The sequence below is a fragment of the Mus caroli genome, unplaced genomic scaffold (genome assembly GCF_978045245.1).
Source record: "Mus caroli unplaced genomic scaffold, Mus_caroli_1 scaffold_4, whole genome shotgun sequence".
NCBI classification, from domain to species: domain Eukaryota; kingdom Metazoa; phylum Chordata; class Mammalia; order Rodentia; family Muridae; genus Mus; species Mus caroli.
In genome coordinates this window covers 60,811,058-60,826,970 of record NW_028227259.1, presented here as the reverse complement: position 1 = coordinate 60,826,970, position 15,913 = coordinate 60,811,058, and the positions used below count along the sequence as shown (strand labels likewise).

Here is a 15,913-nt window from a genome sequence, read left to right as displayed (position 1 = left end):
TCCTGGAATAAAGCTGTTGAGAAGAATCCGACCATGTTGCGTTTTTCCTTGCAGGACGAGGTGAGCCCAACACAGAACAGCTCACCAAGCTTTAAACACTCAATGGTTTATGGCCCAAAGTTCCCAAGTCCTTCTAAAACCCTCCCCAAGGTCTACGGTCAGGTCTGTCACTACAATACCCTACTTTCCTATCACAAATTTTTGTCCTAGTTAGTATTACTGTTGCTTTGGTATAGTACTATAACCAGGAAGAAAGGGTTTATTTGACTTATATTTCTACATAATCATTCATCATCAAAGGAAGTCAGTGCAGGAACCTGGAGTCAGGAGCTGATGCAGAGGCCATGAAAGAGTTCTGTTTACTTGCTTGCCTCATATGGTTTGCTCAGCCTTATAGACTGTAAGAAAAAAAAAAACTGAGAATGATATTAACAAAGTTACTTGAATGATCATTATTCAAATTGTTTCTCTTCTTGGTGATACTCTTTTTTTTCTCTCTTTTTCTTTTTCTTTTTTCTTTTCTTTTTTTCTTTTTTTAATTTTGTGCTAGGGTGTTTTTTAAATCTATCTTTTAAATAAGATTAGTAGATCTGGAAGCTTTGATCTCCACAGTCAATATCGTATTAATGAAACGGACAGTGTTTTTACTTGAGGTAACTCACTCTTATGTGTTTGTCTTTTCTGCATAGATGTGACTCACCATAGTTTGCTATTTGATATGATTCATTTGATATTATTGAGTGGAGAAAAAGTTAGGAGCCAAGACTTCCACCCCCTTCATTCTCCTCCTGACTTTCATGAGCTCAGTTAGTCAAAGAAATACTTATTTTAGTTTGAACAACCAGGAAGTCTTGGAGAATGATTCATTTTTTTCCCTTAAGAAACCATATAAAATTTCCTGACAGGCAGTAATTCTTGAACAGTCACAAAATAACAGTTTCCTTGACTCACATTCAGCTACAAGGCTGGAATTTCTCTCCCACTTTGTTTTGTCGTATACATATCGGAAACTCATTTCTGCTTAATGTGATGTAAACCAGGCTCACTAGGAAGTGAGTACCTTAACTCACAGAACTCTGCAATCTTGTTTGTCTGCCTAGGCAAGCTAATCTGATTGTAATCATGTTACTTATCTTTTAATTTCTTTTGAGGCTGGTGCACATCAGAAGTGGCATTCAGCTGGGAATAACACAGGTAAAATTGATTTTTATCACATTTAAATGATTCAGGGCTTTGGTGTGCTTTTAGATATGAAATCTTAAACCCACCTTGGGGTGGGAATCCAACATAGAAACCACAGGCATAAACCCAATGGAGAAAAATAACAAGGCTGTAATAATGTAAACACAATTATAAGTAAAGACCCAGTGATTCTGAACCACGTTGATTTTTTTCATATCAAATTAGCCATGGATAATCATTTAAAAATATACCCACATTTTATTGAAGAACTAAGAAAACTCTTAATGCTCATTCAACACATGACTACCTTCTTGCCCTGGATTCACCAACAATGTCAAGAATGAATATTAAAGACAAAACACTTTTTGTAAACTAAATTAGTGAAAGACAGATAAAAGCATCATTTAGTAGCTAAGTTATTTTAAAGTGAAGCATGTTGGGTAAAATAGTACTTAATATCTACTTATTTGTGCACAACCTATACAAAGTATGATATTGTTTACTTCATGATTTGAGGAAGATTGAGAAGTTTTGGGGTTTTTTTTGTTCTTTCTTTGCTTCAGGGTATTATGTTAGGTAAGCTCACAAGGTCTCACTTGCAGAACACTATGAGCGTCTATTATGCCAAGACAGATACAGGAGAAGAGGATCTGTCCAAAGACAGCTGGGAAGATGGCCATCCAGACAAGCAGAATCCAGATCTGCAGTGATAAATTCTTGGTGGTAGAAGTCACAACAGATAAATGAAGTTAGGAAGAGTGATCAATCACAGCATTGCTTCTAGCAACTCCTAAATTGGAAATAGCTAAGTGACACTAGTAGAGGAATATATAACCAAAATAAGACATATCTAGGGAATATTTACATTAGCTATAGATAGATGGATAGATAGATTATAATTATTTTATAAATATATATTTATATACAGTGAGATAAAAAGAAAGAAAGCAGTTTCGAAACTAAAGTAAAAAAAGATCAATTTGTACTGTATTTGAAAAATTGTGCATACTGATTTTCAAACTTAAGGTGCTAAAAGTAAAAACATATACACATGAAAGAATATAAATACACGTATATGTTTATATGATGCTATTTGTCAGAACACGGAAATGAATTTTTTTAAAAGATTATACACTTCTATCTGTTTTTCTGTATGGTTTATACATATTTAGTTAAAATAGAAAGAAGACAGTGACATAAATGATATGAAATAATCATATCAAGTGTGGATGGTTCTGAGCAGTTATGGCAGGGGCCAGATTGATGAGTGTCTATTATTAGGAAAATTAACAACACAGTTCCTCCTGGCATAGATGCCCTGGAGGAAGGAGTGGTTCTCACAGCAGGGTTAAGGGCTCACAGTGGCTGATCAGACTGTGGTAGTAGATCCAATACAAGGATGAAATGTCCCTAGTGATTTACCTCTAGCATATAGGTGTTAAAGGCTGCTGCACAAGCTACAAAATATCACAACCAGCTGGAGATCATACATTTACAGACAGGAACACTTGGGGAAACTTTACATTCAAACCACAACTGCCACGTTGCTTTTAGACCTCTGACAAATCAGCACTTCACAGCAAGAGTGCACAGAAGATCAAAAATCACTCATTGCTCAGCCAGAATGTGAAATAGAAAGAGAAAGAAAATCTAAGAGATTAGGTGTCAAAATCTCCTATAAATGCTCTTTCCATTGACCTAAAGAGCTAAGACCAGCAAAGCCTAACTTGTTAAGGTTCTACCACTTCCAAAGCCAGGGTGGGCTAGGGCCAATTTGGGCAGGTGGCAAAAGGTTAATCAAATCACAAAGCTAGTGCACAATTTTAATGTATTTTTAGATTCTGTATCTCAGTCTTATTAAATAGACACAACTCTATTTAATATGGTAAGTAACTGATTTGAATAATACCATTATATATAGAGATATAGAGATAGAGATAGAGATAGATAGAGAGAGTGTTTGTGTTTGGGTTATCTCAATCAAAACTTAATTGCATAACTTATAGATGCTTTCAAATTCTACTTAGTTTATTCCTTTGCTTGTTTGTTTATTTATTTATTTATTTATTTATTTATTTATTTATTATTTGGTGGGGCAAGTTATCAAATTCTAGGTCCACTCTCTCTCATTTATATACTCATTTCTTTGACGGACTATCTAGCTATATACCCAACATGAATCAAAAATATATGATCCCTCTTGCCTTATCACCCTGTGAGTCAAGGAGTTTGTCATCACAACAAGTGTGCCCATCATATCCGGATTCTGTCATCCTCCTAATGAACCTCATCTTGATGAGTCTGAATGAAAGTGTGATGGATGGAGACAAAACAAGGCACCAGTTCACTAACACCACAGAAGCATAGTTCAAGCAGAGCACTTATTCTCACCTGTTCATTTGGGCTAAAGTTTATTATGCCAGCCACCTTTGCCCTTGGGCTTTTAATGGCTACCAGAAATGATGATAACAACTCATACACACTGACTAATCCCACTTTGCAGTTGGTTTGGAGTTTAAATTGCTTTGTAGTGTGTTTCCGATTTGTTTCACCTAAGGTCATATTTGAATAGAAAAGACATAATTTGTCTTATTTTTCAATGCTACATGGATTTATGTCAAAAATACTACAACATCCTCAAAATTATAAATGGAAGTGTCAATTTCACTAGTGGAAAGAAGAAAGAATAGTTGGGAAAGTTTATTGGTAATTACTGCATGCATAAGCATCATTACATACATTTGTAATAGTGAACAGAGATACAGAAATGGATTCCCCTTAAGACAAATGATGAGTGAATAATCAGAAAGAGACAAGGATAGAGAACTAGATGGGAGAAACATTCTGCACTGGCTCACATTTTCTATCCTTAACAAAATAAATTTCCATATGCATTTTGCATGTTAGATTGTCAGGAAAGTCCATGAAAGATGAACACACAAACAACCACATCCAAGACCATCATACCAGAGCCTCTGGAAATCAAAGATAAATAGACATTTTCAAAACCAGAGACAGAGAGAAACATCCATGCTATCAAGGATAGCAGTGATGACTATTAAGGGAAACAGTCTCAGGGGAAACATTTCAAATCAGAGGGGAAATACACGGTATCCAAAATAGTTTTTAAAGTTGAACCAAAAACTGACTTATAAGAAAAATAACTTTCAAAACTAAAAATAAAGTTAAGACAATTTCTTACACAGGAAAGCTGAAAGAATATGCTCTTAGTAGACACAAGACATGCTAAAATTAGTTCATCAAGTTGACACAGGCTGGAAGAACGGAAGCCTGGAAGTAACACATAGAGAAAAGACCCAGAGTGTTTATGTATGGAGGAAAGGTGAAGATTACTGTTTAGTTTATTAAATGTATGGTTTTTCATATTACAGTATACATATGTATGAGGATCTATATATATATGTATATATATACATATGTGTGTATATATGTGTGTATGTACATATTTATACATATGTATGTATATATATAGTTTTAGAAATTATTTCTTTTTAAGATAAATTGTGGTTATTTATTTTGAGTTTACATTGAGTATAGAATTTTAATACATTGAAAAAGAAGCACGAAAAATGGGAATTTGCATGTAAGTAGACTTATTCTTTGTAAAAGTTTCTCCGGTTATTTTGTGGTATTATTATTATTATTATTACTTCAAGGTACATTGTAATGAATTAAGCATTGATATTAAAATCTCTATATCGTGCACTGACATATGACAATATAACAATAAAAGGAATTAAAATTATTGTAGAAAGGTATATAGATTGTCAAACTGAATAAAAAACAAGATCTACTGCACACTAACTACAAAAAACTCACTTTATATGTTAATATACAGGTAGTTCATAAAAAATCAATACAATGATAGAAACAAAAATAAATTGTGACATTATTATATATATATTAATAGAGATGAAATAGATTTAAAAGCAAAATCATGCCAGATATTGGGAGACAAATAAGTTGTAACAGTAAATTAGATTCATAAGAAAACTATATGTTGAAGCCCAGAGTGGTAGCAACACTTAGTAGGCTGGTATCCAAGAGTCAGGCATTTGGAACCAAGGATAGCTACATACTTCAGCCCTAATTCAAACCGAAATTTAAATTTCTTCCAAAGGTACCTAAAACAACCCAAAAATATAAAATTAAAGAATCACAGGAGTAAGGAGAGAAGTAAGTAAATATAGAGTCATACACAACCAGAGTTAGTAAAGCAATAATCCTCATGGGAACTGATTATTTATTTGTTCCAAATACTTTGGAGAGAATTCTGACTGTGGTTTTCCAAATACAAATGCTACTATCATAGAACTCAGCCATTTTATCTTCAGGTAAACATACAATGAAGATAAAACAAAAGAAGCTCAATAAAAAAACAAATATCTATTTTATAACTTTAGTAAGACATTACCACACTATGGTGCTTCTCCCCTCAAATCTCAGCATTTTGGGACACAAAGGCAAACTGATCTCAGTAAATCTGAAACCCACCTGGTCTACATAGTGAATGCCAGGCCAGCCAGAGATACATAGTAAAACACTGTCTCAAAAGAAGGTTAATGACTCAAGGGGACAGTGAGATTCATGAAAAGAGATTGTATACAATCAGTAAGATATATAGAAAGATGTATATATAAGATTATCATGCCAAAGGAAATAATCCAGAAGCAGATAAAGTATAATGTGTTAACCTCTTATAGATGGAATCTAGAAAAGAGTGATATGGAAATAGAAGGGGTACCAAGTGGCAAGAGAGGCGAATCAATGAGAGCAGGGAGAAGAGAGAATGGAGGAATGGATGAAATAATAGTTCATTATGTATATATATTGAAACGTTATAAGGAAGCCATGTTTTATACAGCTAGAATGCCCTATTTATTTAAAGTGAAAGTGGACACAATGTTGAATGATTATAATCAAAACAGGAAGTCAAATGGAAAATAAAACTGGTGTGTTGATTTTGTTGTTGGATTTTTAAAAAACATTCAACTGTTTATGCTGCTTTCATGACTGAGATCAGGTGACAAGTTGCAGAAATGAATTTCCTTTCTCACCTTGTGAGTCTCCCAGATCAAACTTGGTCAGCAAGTGCCTTTACACAATGATCCCTGGCACCAAACTGAAAGTTTTTTGATTATTAAAATTCAGTACTGGGACTGCTTAGTAATAAATTCACAGAAAACACGAGGGGAAAATAAAGTATACATTCCAAACTTAGAAACAATCTTTGAGCAATAATAAAATTTTAAGTGATTTATTTATATAAAAAACAACAAAGACTTAAGCAAATAATTGAAGTAGAAGATATACAGATATGCTTGAAAATATCTTCAATTAATTACCCATAAGGTAAAATTTAAAGCAATAATGGGATGTCACTTCGATATCTTTAGTCAAGTCAAAAATAAAAAGTTGAATTGCACAGTATCTTGGCAAGGACAGAGCAAATGCCATTCTAACGAAGTTCTGGCAAAGATAGAAAATGGCACCAGTTCTTTGGAGTGATTTCAGATAATCTTATCAGCTTGTGATCAAGTCAGATAAACATCTATCATTGCAACTTGTAAACATGGATAAACAGTTTATGTTGCAATTCCACCATGACAACCCACTGATAATAAACACCCTGTTAAAACAGAAAATATGTGTTGGCAAATGGGAATTGATGGCAAAAGAGACACAAGAAAAATTCTGGAAACTCTTGAACTCCTTAATGCTGTATCATGTCCTAATTTTTTTTTATTATTATTTGATTTTACTTTATGAGAGAGGGTGTCATTGTGCTGCTAGTTTGGTTTGGAACTCAAGAGTTCTGCCTGTCTCTGCCACTGTTTCTGTCTCCCAAGTGCCAAAATTAGAGGGCTGACCTGCACAATTCTGACCTGCACCTTATATTTTATGTAACCTATGCATAATTTGGAAAGGGCAACAAAAAAACCACCCTGAAATTCTAAGTGATTTAAACAGTATTTAATCAACACAAGCTGGGTCTGGTGATGACAGAGATTTAGAAAATGCAAACAATGCAAGTCTCCTAATCTCTTCTCAAACAGCTGATATTTTAGCAAAGAAGACACACATAAGCTTAAATAGCAAATTTAAATTCCAGTAAAAGTAACTGTATCATGCATCCTAAGGCTAATTACAATTCAAAGTGTCTTCTCCCGTGCAGAATATGACAATGGTTTAAAATTGAAAAGAGTAAAAAAAGGATTCCTGGACTTTGTGTTTGAACTTGACATCTTGCTATTTTGCAAGAATTGCTTAGAGACCAAGTGAAAGAAAAATGGCTAATGTCAAGATCTCTTTAATGTTTACTGTTCTTTGGGGAATAAGTACACAGAAGTACTTCTCACCAATCCTATAAAAACTTAGAGAGAGCATAACCTATCAAGACTAAAAGAATCTGTTGTATTAGAGGTATAGAAAACACCCTTCCACAGGAGTTTGCTGTAGGTTAACGTCTTGATATAATGGTCTTATACTCACTCTGGGTACTCTAGAAGATAATCTGATTCACAATCTTTTCAGTTTCTAGAAGGCTTGCATCCCTTGGATAAAAGTTCCTGCCTCCATCTTCAAAGCAGGCTTCACACATCCTTCAGTTTCTATGAAAATCCCCTGCCTTCTGTTTCATAATTGCACTGAGTGCAACTTAATAATCTCTGCACATCAATATACTTAACCCCCTGCTGCATCTGAAAAGTTGACCTTCTTATATAAGCTAAAACTGTCGCATATTTCAGGGATTAAAAAATGTGCCTCTTAGTAAGAAGCATTTTATCGTGCCTCTCACAGTTTATCCTCCTGTCCCAGAAGATACACAGAGTCTTCACTTGAAAACTACATTTGCCTCATTCTGCAGTGCCTCTGTGCCTAGTATGACACAACATTCAAGTCCTAGTTCTTATCAGTTCAAAGTTTTCTAATCTAATCATCATTTACAATTTACATCCATTATCTTTCAAAGGCTTGGCACTAATAATCTACTTGGCTCAAAGCTCTACCTTTACACAAACAGATTTACTTTCCTCTATGTAAAATTGTAGGATGCTAGCAATATCTGTGTCCCTTCTGTCATAAAAGACAACATGTTACAAATGCCAAAATGTACATCTCTTAAGGGTGCCACTTATGCATTAAGGTTTTCATAAACATGTGCTATCAAGATACTGTAGATTATAAATCACTGCAAGCTCAACTAAATTTAGCAAGTCCACCGCCATGATGGCTTTTCCAGCTAAGTGGAGTGGTGTTTCTGTCTACTGGATGGCGGCTTTGGATTTTTCACATTAGAGTTTTCGAGTGATGGTTACTTAGCATGGCAACTGACTTCTCCTGAGTGATATGACTTGATCATAAGCAGAGAAATACCAGTATTTTTGTCTTGTTCACGTTATATTAGTTACTTAGTCCTGCCCTAATGTACTTCAAGACTAAGATGGGATGTAGGAAAATTGTAAAATATAGAGCCTTTCTTTGACAGAAATTCTCATCTTCATCATTGGAAAAATCACTATGATTGGCAAGAATGTAAATTCGGCATTACATTCTTTGCTGTCCCATGAGTGAGGCACTCCACATCCTTCTCATGACTTGTAAAAAGAGGTTCCTAGGAATAAGGGGTCCATTCTAGAGCTATGAGAACCTAAGGTTTTCTCTCAAAAGCCAGTCAGCTCAAAGCTTGGGCCTTAATTAGCACTGTATTCTAATGGAAGGACTCTTACATAAGCATATTTATAGCTTTCTAATCTACACAGTCTATACGTAGAGTCATATTTCACCTCAGCTGGCTAGAGATTTATTGGTTGTAAATGCTGTATAGATTTAGGGGGTTCCATTTTGTTTTTACTCTATTCATACCGGTTTGTTTTCCTTAATGAATTTATGCTGTTTGGGGGAGTTTGAAAAGAAACTTCTGTACCCTAAGCTGTCCCTCCCCTGTTTGATGGCTGTTTGTGCTGTCAACGGATGCTGGACAGTAGTAGCACTGTGCATTCCCACTGGAATCATGTACCTCCTGGAGAGCCACCCCTGTGAAGGTGTGGGGCTTCTTTCATTCATTTGCTTCTTTTCCTGAGTGTGGGAAGTCTACTGTGCAGTTGATTTGAACTACTTCCCCAGGCACAGGGCTGTGTACATCCTGCCGAGCTGCATTAGATTCTGTACTGTGTACAGTAAAGAAGATTGCTTTCCTTTACAAAAAAAAGTAGTCTCCAAATTTTCATTTCAAGTTATTTTTTTGTTCTGTTCAGTAAAATAGAACAGAGAACAAGGAAGCTAAATACATCATATAGAATAGGATATCTATCTTTAACATATTAAACAAAAGAGGGCATCTATCCTAGATGGATTAAATACATAAGTATAAATAATTCTATGCTACTGACCACATATGCTATATATAGGAGCAAACCTAAGACTCTGATATGCATTTATTAGCTGTGTTTATAAAACTAAATTGAAAAAATGTCCAAACCCTCTAAAGTTTTATTTCAGCATATTTTCAAAAGCATGCACTATTTACATGGAAATTCAGCCAGTATTTTAAAAATCCCAGTGGCACTAACTGAGTTGTTGTGTGATCATAATTAAAGGAAAAGTCAGGTCATCTAGCATTTTCTTTAAACAATCATCAGGGAAGTATTCAAAATAAAAGGGAAATTAAATGGACCTCTATCCCCAAATTTTCTCTTGACTTTTGTTGAAAATAACAATGGCTTGTTGAATTGCCTTTACCCCAGGCTAATGTTGTTATAAGTTTTTAACAAGTTCATTTATTTAGCTTTTGGGAAAAAATTAAATAAAAAGAGGTGATACATGGAATTAGGATTCAGAATGTTGCTAACCAAATAAAATCTTTTTATCTCTGCTACATGCAAGGGCTATGGGCTCATTTTAGCAAAAATCTCTTTCAAAGAAAAAAAAAGGAAAGAACAAAAATTGGCCACACAAGAGAATACAACTTCATAATCTCTGAGATGTTCACTTGCCAAGTAGGTATGCCATACTTATTTTGTAATATGGTCCTAGACACTCTGGAGGAAATTAGAGGAAACCTGAAGGAACTTGGGGTGAAGGGTCCTGACTCCTGTTGAAGTTTAGAGATGTCAATTAGTCACCTTCTTGCTCTCAAGCTCTCCCATGGCAAATCCAGAGAAAAAGGAATTAGAAGGAGGTAACAACATTAATTTTATTAATGGCCACTGAAAATAGAGATGGCAGAGAAAAGGTGGATTAGAGGACAGAGACAGTGCATATAAACAAAGTAGCTGTTGTTCAATGCTTTCCCTTCAGACCAGACTGTGCAACTCTGAATTGATTTACACACATTTAGCTGATTCTGGCAAACCAAGTTTTCATCCAGTACAACCAGAAAACCTATTCATGTTACATATTTATATACATTTGTCTACTTATATTTATGTCTCAAGAAAGCACTAAAACAAGAAAGTATCTTCCTCCCCAGGTTCTTATTTATGATAAACTATGCTACAATATTAATTTTTTTCAGTGATGTATTTAGTGGTTTACACTGGAGGTTGGTGTAGTACATACAAACAGGCACAGCAAAACTCTCAAACAAACCACTAGGAAGACGTTAGAGGGACCTAACAACTCATTCGGTATTACTTCATTAATTTATATCCAGTTTAAGAGAAAAGGAAAACAGATTATAACACAAGCGCTCCAGAGAAACCATTAGAGCACATATTAAAAAGTTGCTTTGAAACATAGTAAACAAGAATTGGGAATGAATTAAAATCATAACATTTCATTTCGCTAATGAGCAAATATTTAAACAACTTTGTTTGGCATCTGGAGGACAGCCAACACTAAAGTGTCTTCAATACAGAATTTCTCCTTGCTTCCTAAAGCTCCAGTTTTTATGAATCTTTCTTTTCACAAGTTTTGGTGAAAATTATGTATACAACAAGAGTGTCAGGGCTCAAATAATCAAAATAGTTTAGGGTTATCTCATAGGTCAATAAGTTGACATAGGAGTACAAGCAACGCATTGTAATGGTTTTAAGAACAGTAGTACAAGATAGCATTATTCCTAATAGAACAGAGAATTAATTAATAGGTAGAAGGAATAAACTCTTGAGGATAGTAAGAGTTTGTTCCATTCTTTTTACTCTTTTTTTTCCCCAGCAGTAACCAAGAAGATTGATTACACATACTTGCAGGCATAGGTATACACATAAGCAAAAAATGTGCATGTTCTCATAGACACACAAGATCTTTTGTTGTTAGGGATTCTTAAATTGTGTGATCAGAGTCTTGGGAAATAATAGGTGTCTTGTCTAGAGCTGTTGTGATAAACTACCAAACAAAAGCAGACCTTAAGGAAGGAAAGGCTTATTTGGGCTCACAGTTCCAGGCTATAGGCAAGGAAGCCATTAGCACAGCAACTTAAGGAAGCTGGCTACATTCCTTTCCCATTCAGGAAGCAGAGCGAGATGACTGCCGGGGTTCAGATAGCATTTCCCATTTTGTGAAGACCAGGATTTCCAGCTCAATAATGCTGTCCCCACAACATGTCTAATCTACATCATCCTTCACTGGCCTGTCTAACATATATTATCTCTCACAGGCATGCCTGGAAGTTTTCCTCCTCAGTGATGCTAGATTCTGCCAAGCTGCGATCCATATATTAACCATATATTAACATTTCTTAAAAAAAAAAAAACTACAAATAGATAATAGCAAAGAATCAGGAGTTAAGAAATGAAAATGCAGGGCTAGAGAGACGTCTCAGTGGTTAGGAGCCTGAATGCTCTCACAGAGGATCGAGTTCAGATTTTAGGATCTGTATTAGGTGTCTCACAATTCCCAGAAAGATACAGCTCCGGGAATCCAAGGCACTGCCAGTCTGTCCTAGGCACTTGAACTCATGTGTGTCTTTGTACACACGTGCATGCACATACACAAATAAAATTAGCAATAAATCTTTTTGAAGGTTACAGAGATGGCAGAGAAGTTATGAACACTGGCTGCTCTTCCAGAGGACTCAGGTTTAATGACCAGCTCCCACATGGCATCTCACAGCTGTCTGCATCTCTAGTTCCAGGAGACCCAATAGCCCCTCACAGACAGACATGCAGGGAAAACACTGGTCTACAGAACTTAAAAGTAAGTAAATCGATTTTAAAAAAAGATAGAATAGTAGAGAAAGAGAGAGAGAGAGATAAATAGACAAAGAACGAGATTCAAATAAATGCCTAGTTTCTTTCTTTTAAACATTTTTATTAATCATTCTATGTGTTTACATCTCAAACAGTATCGCACTTCCCGGTTACCCCTCCACAACCCCGTAATCCCACATCTGCCCTCTCCTCCCTCCCATTTCCTCTATGAGGGTGCGCCCTTACTCACCTACCCTCTCCAACCACATCCCTCCAGCATCCCCCTACATTGGGGCATCAAACCTCCACAGGACCAAGGGTCTCCCTCCCATTGACGTCAGACAAATCCATCCTCTGCTAGATATGTACCTGAAGTCGTGGATTCTTCCTTGTACACTCCTTGGTTGGTGGTCAATCACTGGGAACACTGTGTAGTCTGGCCAGTCAGTGTTGTTCTTCCTATGAAGTTGCAATTTCCTCTGCTTCTCCAGCCCTTTGCCAGCTCCCCCACTAGGGACCCCGAGTTCTGTCTAATCGTTGGATCCAAGCATCCACATCTGCATGGATCAGTTGCTGGTAGAACCTCCAACGGAATAGCCACAACAGGTTCCTGTAGCAACGGCAACAGGGTTTAGTGTCTGCAGACAGGATAAATCCCCAGGTGGGGCAGTTCCTGGATGGTCCTTCCTTCAGTCTCTCTCTCTCTCTCTCTCTCTGTATATATATGTATATACATACACATACATATACACATACATATATATATATATATATATATATATATATATATATATATATATATACAGTCCCTGTTTCTGCGTTAAAAAATTTGAGATGGGTGTGTGGCCCCATCCCTAACAGGGGACTGTGCCTTTCTACTGGAGGTGGTCTCTACAGGTTCTGTCTCCCTTTCTCTGCTCATTTCTAATCCCAGTAGTTGAGCCACTTCTTGGCCAAATGGAGCAGTCACTACAAAGAGCATCCCCAGTACTGCTTCCCTGTGAGCTCTGGCTAAATATCGCTCTGTTATTTCCACAGCAAACTGCAGGCCTTTGGAACCAGCATGCTCTCCTCAAGGACTTACTGATGTGTAGCAAAAATATTTTAGTGTGAAAAAAATACTCCCTAGTGCACTTGTTTGCAAACTGCTGAATTTCTAGATAACTCCCACCATGTTTGAGGTCTATTTTTGATACTGTGGATCTGGTGCTGAAATGCCTCTAAAGACTCAACACTTCTTTTTCTTTTTTCTTTTTTTTTCTTCTCTCTTTTTTAAATTTCGTTCTCTCTTTTTTTTTTTCCTTTCCGTTTTGCTCACAGCATGACACACACAGTAAAAACAAGAAGATGCCTGACTAGCAATTTCTTATTTCGTACAGTAATTTGTTGTGTTGAACCTAGACCTCTCTGTTTCCTGCCTACAAAGCAGTAAAGAGCAACGCAGTGAAATGCAAATTAATATGAAACCCAAATACTCTACTTAACAGCTTTCCACATAGTAGACTCAATTGCCAAAAAGAACAGAAAGCGAAGCTTCGCTGTGCCGTTAATTATGCTTTCCTTGCCTGCCAGGAACACTTTTGCCATTACCTAGAAACTGTAAAGAATTGTTTTATTTCATCCAGAAAATTCTGGGTAATTTAATTACTGTTTATTTCTGTTTTAACCTCATCTGCTTTGGTTTACATAAAATTCAGCAACTTAAGCAAATACTTTTTTTAATGGCTCTGTTCAGATAGATACACAGTAAACTAAAGTCTGCTTAGTGCCTTCAGTAGCATCTACCTAAGTAAAAGCAAGGATTGACTTTTCTCTTATGGCAATGGGCATAAAGTAAGAGAGCATTCCGTTTTCTGTTCTTTGTATTATTAGGAATAGCCTTTTGCATACCCAACTATATAAATTTATACTAGTAAAATTTGAATATAATGGAAATAGCACACATTTATGTGTGGGAAATCAATATTGCAGATAATTGAGCTGGTTGTACTATTTATACCCTGGGCATATATTAGGAAAATATTAACATTTATATTTAGAGGGCTAAACGTTCCAGTTGTTTTCATCCTAGGTGTGATACTGAACGTCTTCTTTGTTTACTTCAGAGTCCTTCTTTGGAAGAAAACTTAAATTAAAAATTATAATAATAAAGTGGTAGATATTATTATTAACTTTTATTCATTTAATTTTATTCTATTATCAGATGCTTAAAACCCAAATCATGATTTTTTAAAATATTTTGGATAATATTCCCATATCAATCAAATAACAAAATAATACTTTTTTATTGTATTTTTTAAATCAGATTACATAGGGTATGAATTATTAGGATAATCATGATTTCTATCATATTTCATTTTCACACAGAAGAACAGAATAATACTTTTTAGTCACCAAGATCATGAAAACAGGATCATAGCATGGTCATAAATTCAGTAGCTGACTTCAACCTTCATGGTGACTGCCTAAAACTCAGTTGAATCTAGCCCAAGTATTCAATTACAATTGGCTATCTGATAAATCTCCACTTTACTTTTCAATATGAGAACACATGCTGTCCTTTATATATACTAAAGTGGCATTACTGACCTACCATCTGCCTTGAGAAATTTTTCGTGTTAGGAGAATGGATTTTCACTGATCCATATACACCTGGCTTCTTTAGTAACAAAGAGCATGCATTTTGGAAACAGCAGGTCATAGTTAGGGGCATGCTGGGTGGTTATAGAACAGGACACAGTTACCTGGCTCCCTACAGGAAGTGAACCTTGGCATCATTAGGAATCTGCTGTAATGTGCTGAACGCAATAGTCACTAACAAGTCTATTGAAAACCCCTAGCATGTGCTTAGCCGTCCTCAGTGAATGCACCCTTTTTAAATTCTAGCTATCATAGATATTCCCATGACAAAATATTAAACTTGCTTTTGTACTTTCTCCTTTTAGAAATGATTTAAGTCTGAAGCTGCATGAATGGTTAATGCTTGTCCCAGAAGTCATAGGTTTTTTTGGTTGTTGTTGTTTTAATGAAAAATCCTCTTTCTTTGCATAGAAAAATTTCCCTCTGAGTTCTTGGTCAAGGAGCCACCAGAAGCTCCTAAAACAATAGAGACACTTGCTTAAGACAATACATGTTTTGGATCCAGAAAGTAGATATTTAAAGATGGAATTCAGCTGGCAGTTTTCTCCCACTAGGTAGCATTCGGAGGGTGAAAAGCAGTACAGACTGCTACATGAAAATAAGCATCAAAATCGTACTCAGCAGTGAACCCTGAATTCTACAATAGTAACCTTTTAGGCATAATCGTGACATGACTGTTCGGGAGGTAACCAATTACTTTTTGATCAGAATTTAAGCCTAAGAGGAAAAAGAATATACCTGGTGTTAGAAACCTAGTCAACATCCTCCCACTGGAGATGTCAAGAAGCCTAACAGGAGCTTACTGTAGATGCCATGGTAAATAGAATGGACAACTGCCTTCTGAGTATTTACATTTATACCATTAGTCCAGGGCTTCTCTCAGTCTTGTTCAGAGAAACTTATTTTTCTCAGTGAACAGATGGCTAACTCAGAACTGA

General features: G+C 35.7%; 1 long non-coding RNA gene across 3 annotated transcripts in view; it reads right to left on the bottom strand.

The window, feature by feature from the left end:
• The window catches only part of LOC110295405 (uncharacterized), a 50,185-nt gene extending 37,279 nt beyond the window's left edge, over nt 1-12,906 (bottom strand). For all 3 annotated transcript variants that reach the window (XR_002378059.2, XR_015046835.1, XR_002378060.2), the window contains exon 1: nt 12,705-12,906. This is a non-coding gene — a long non-coding RNA (uncharacterized LOC110295405). The remainder of the gene's footprint in view (nt 1-12,704) is intronic.
• Nucleotides 12,907-15,913: the final 3,007 nt, after the last annotated feature.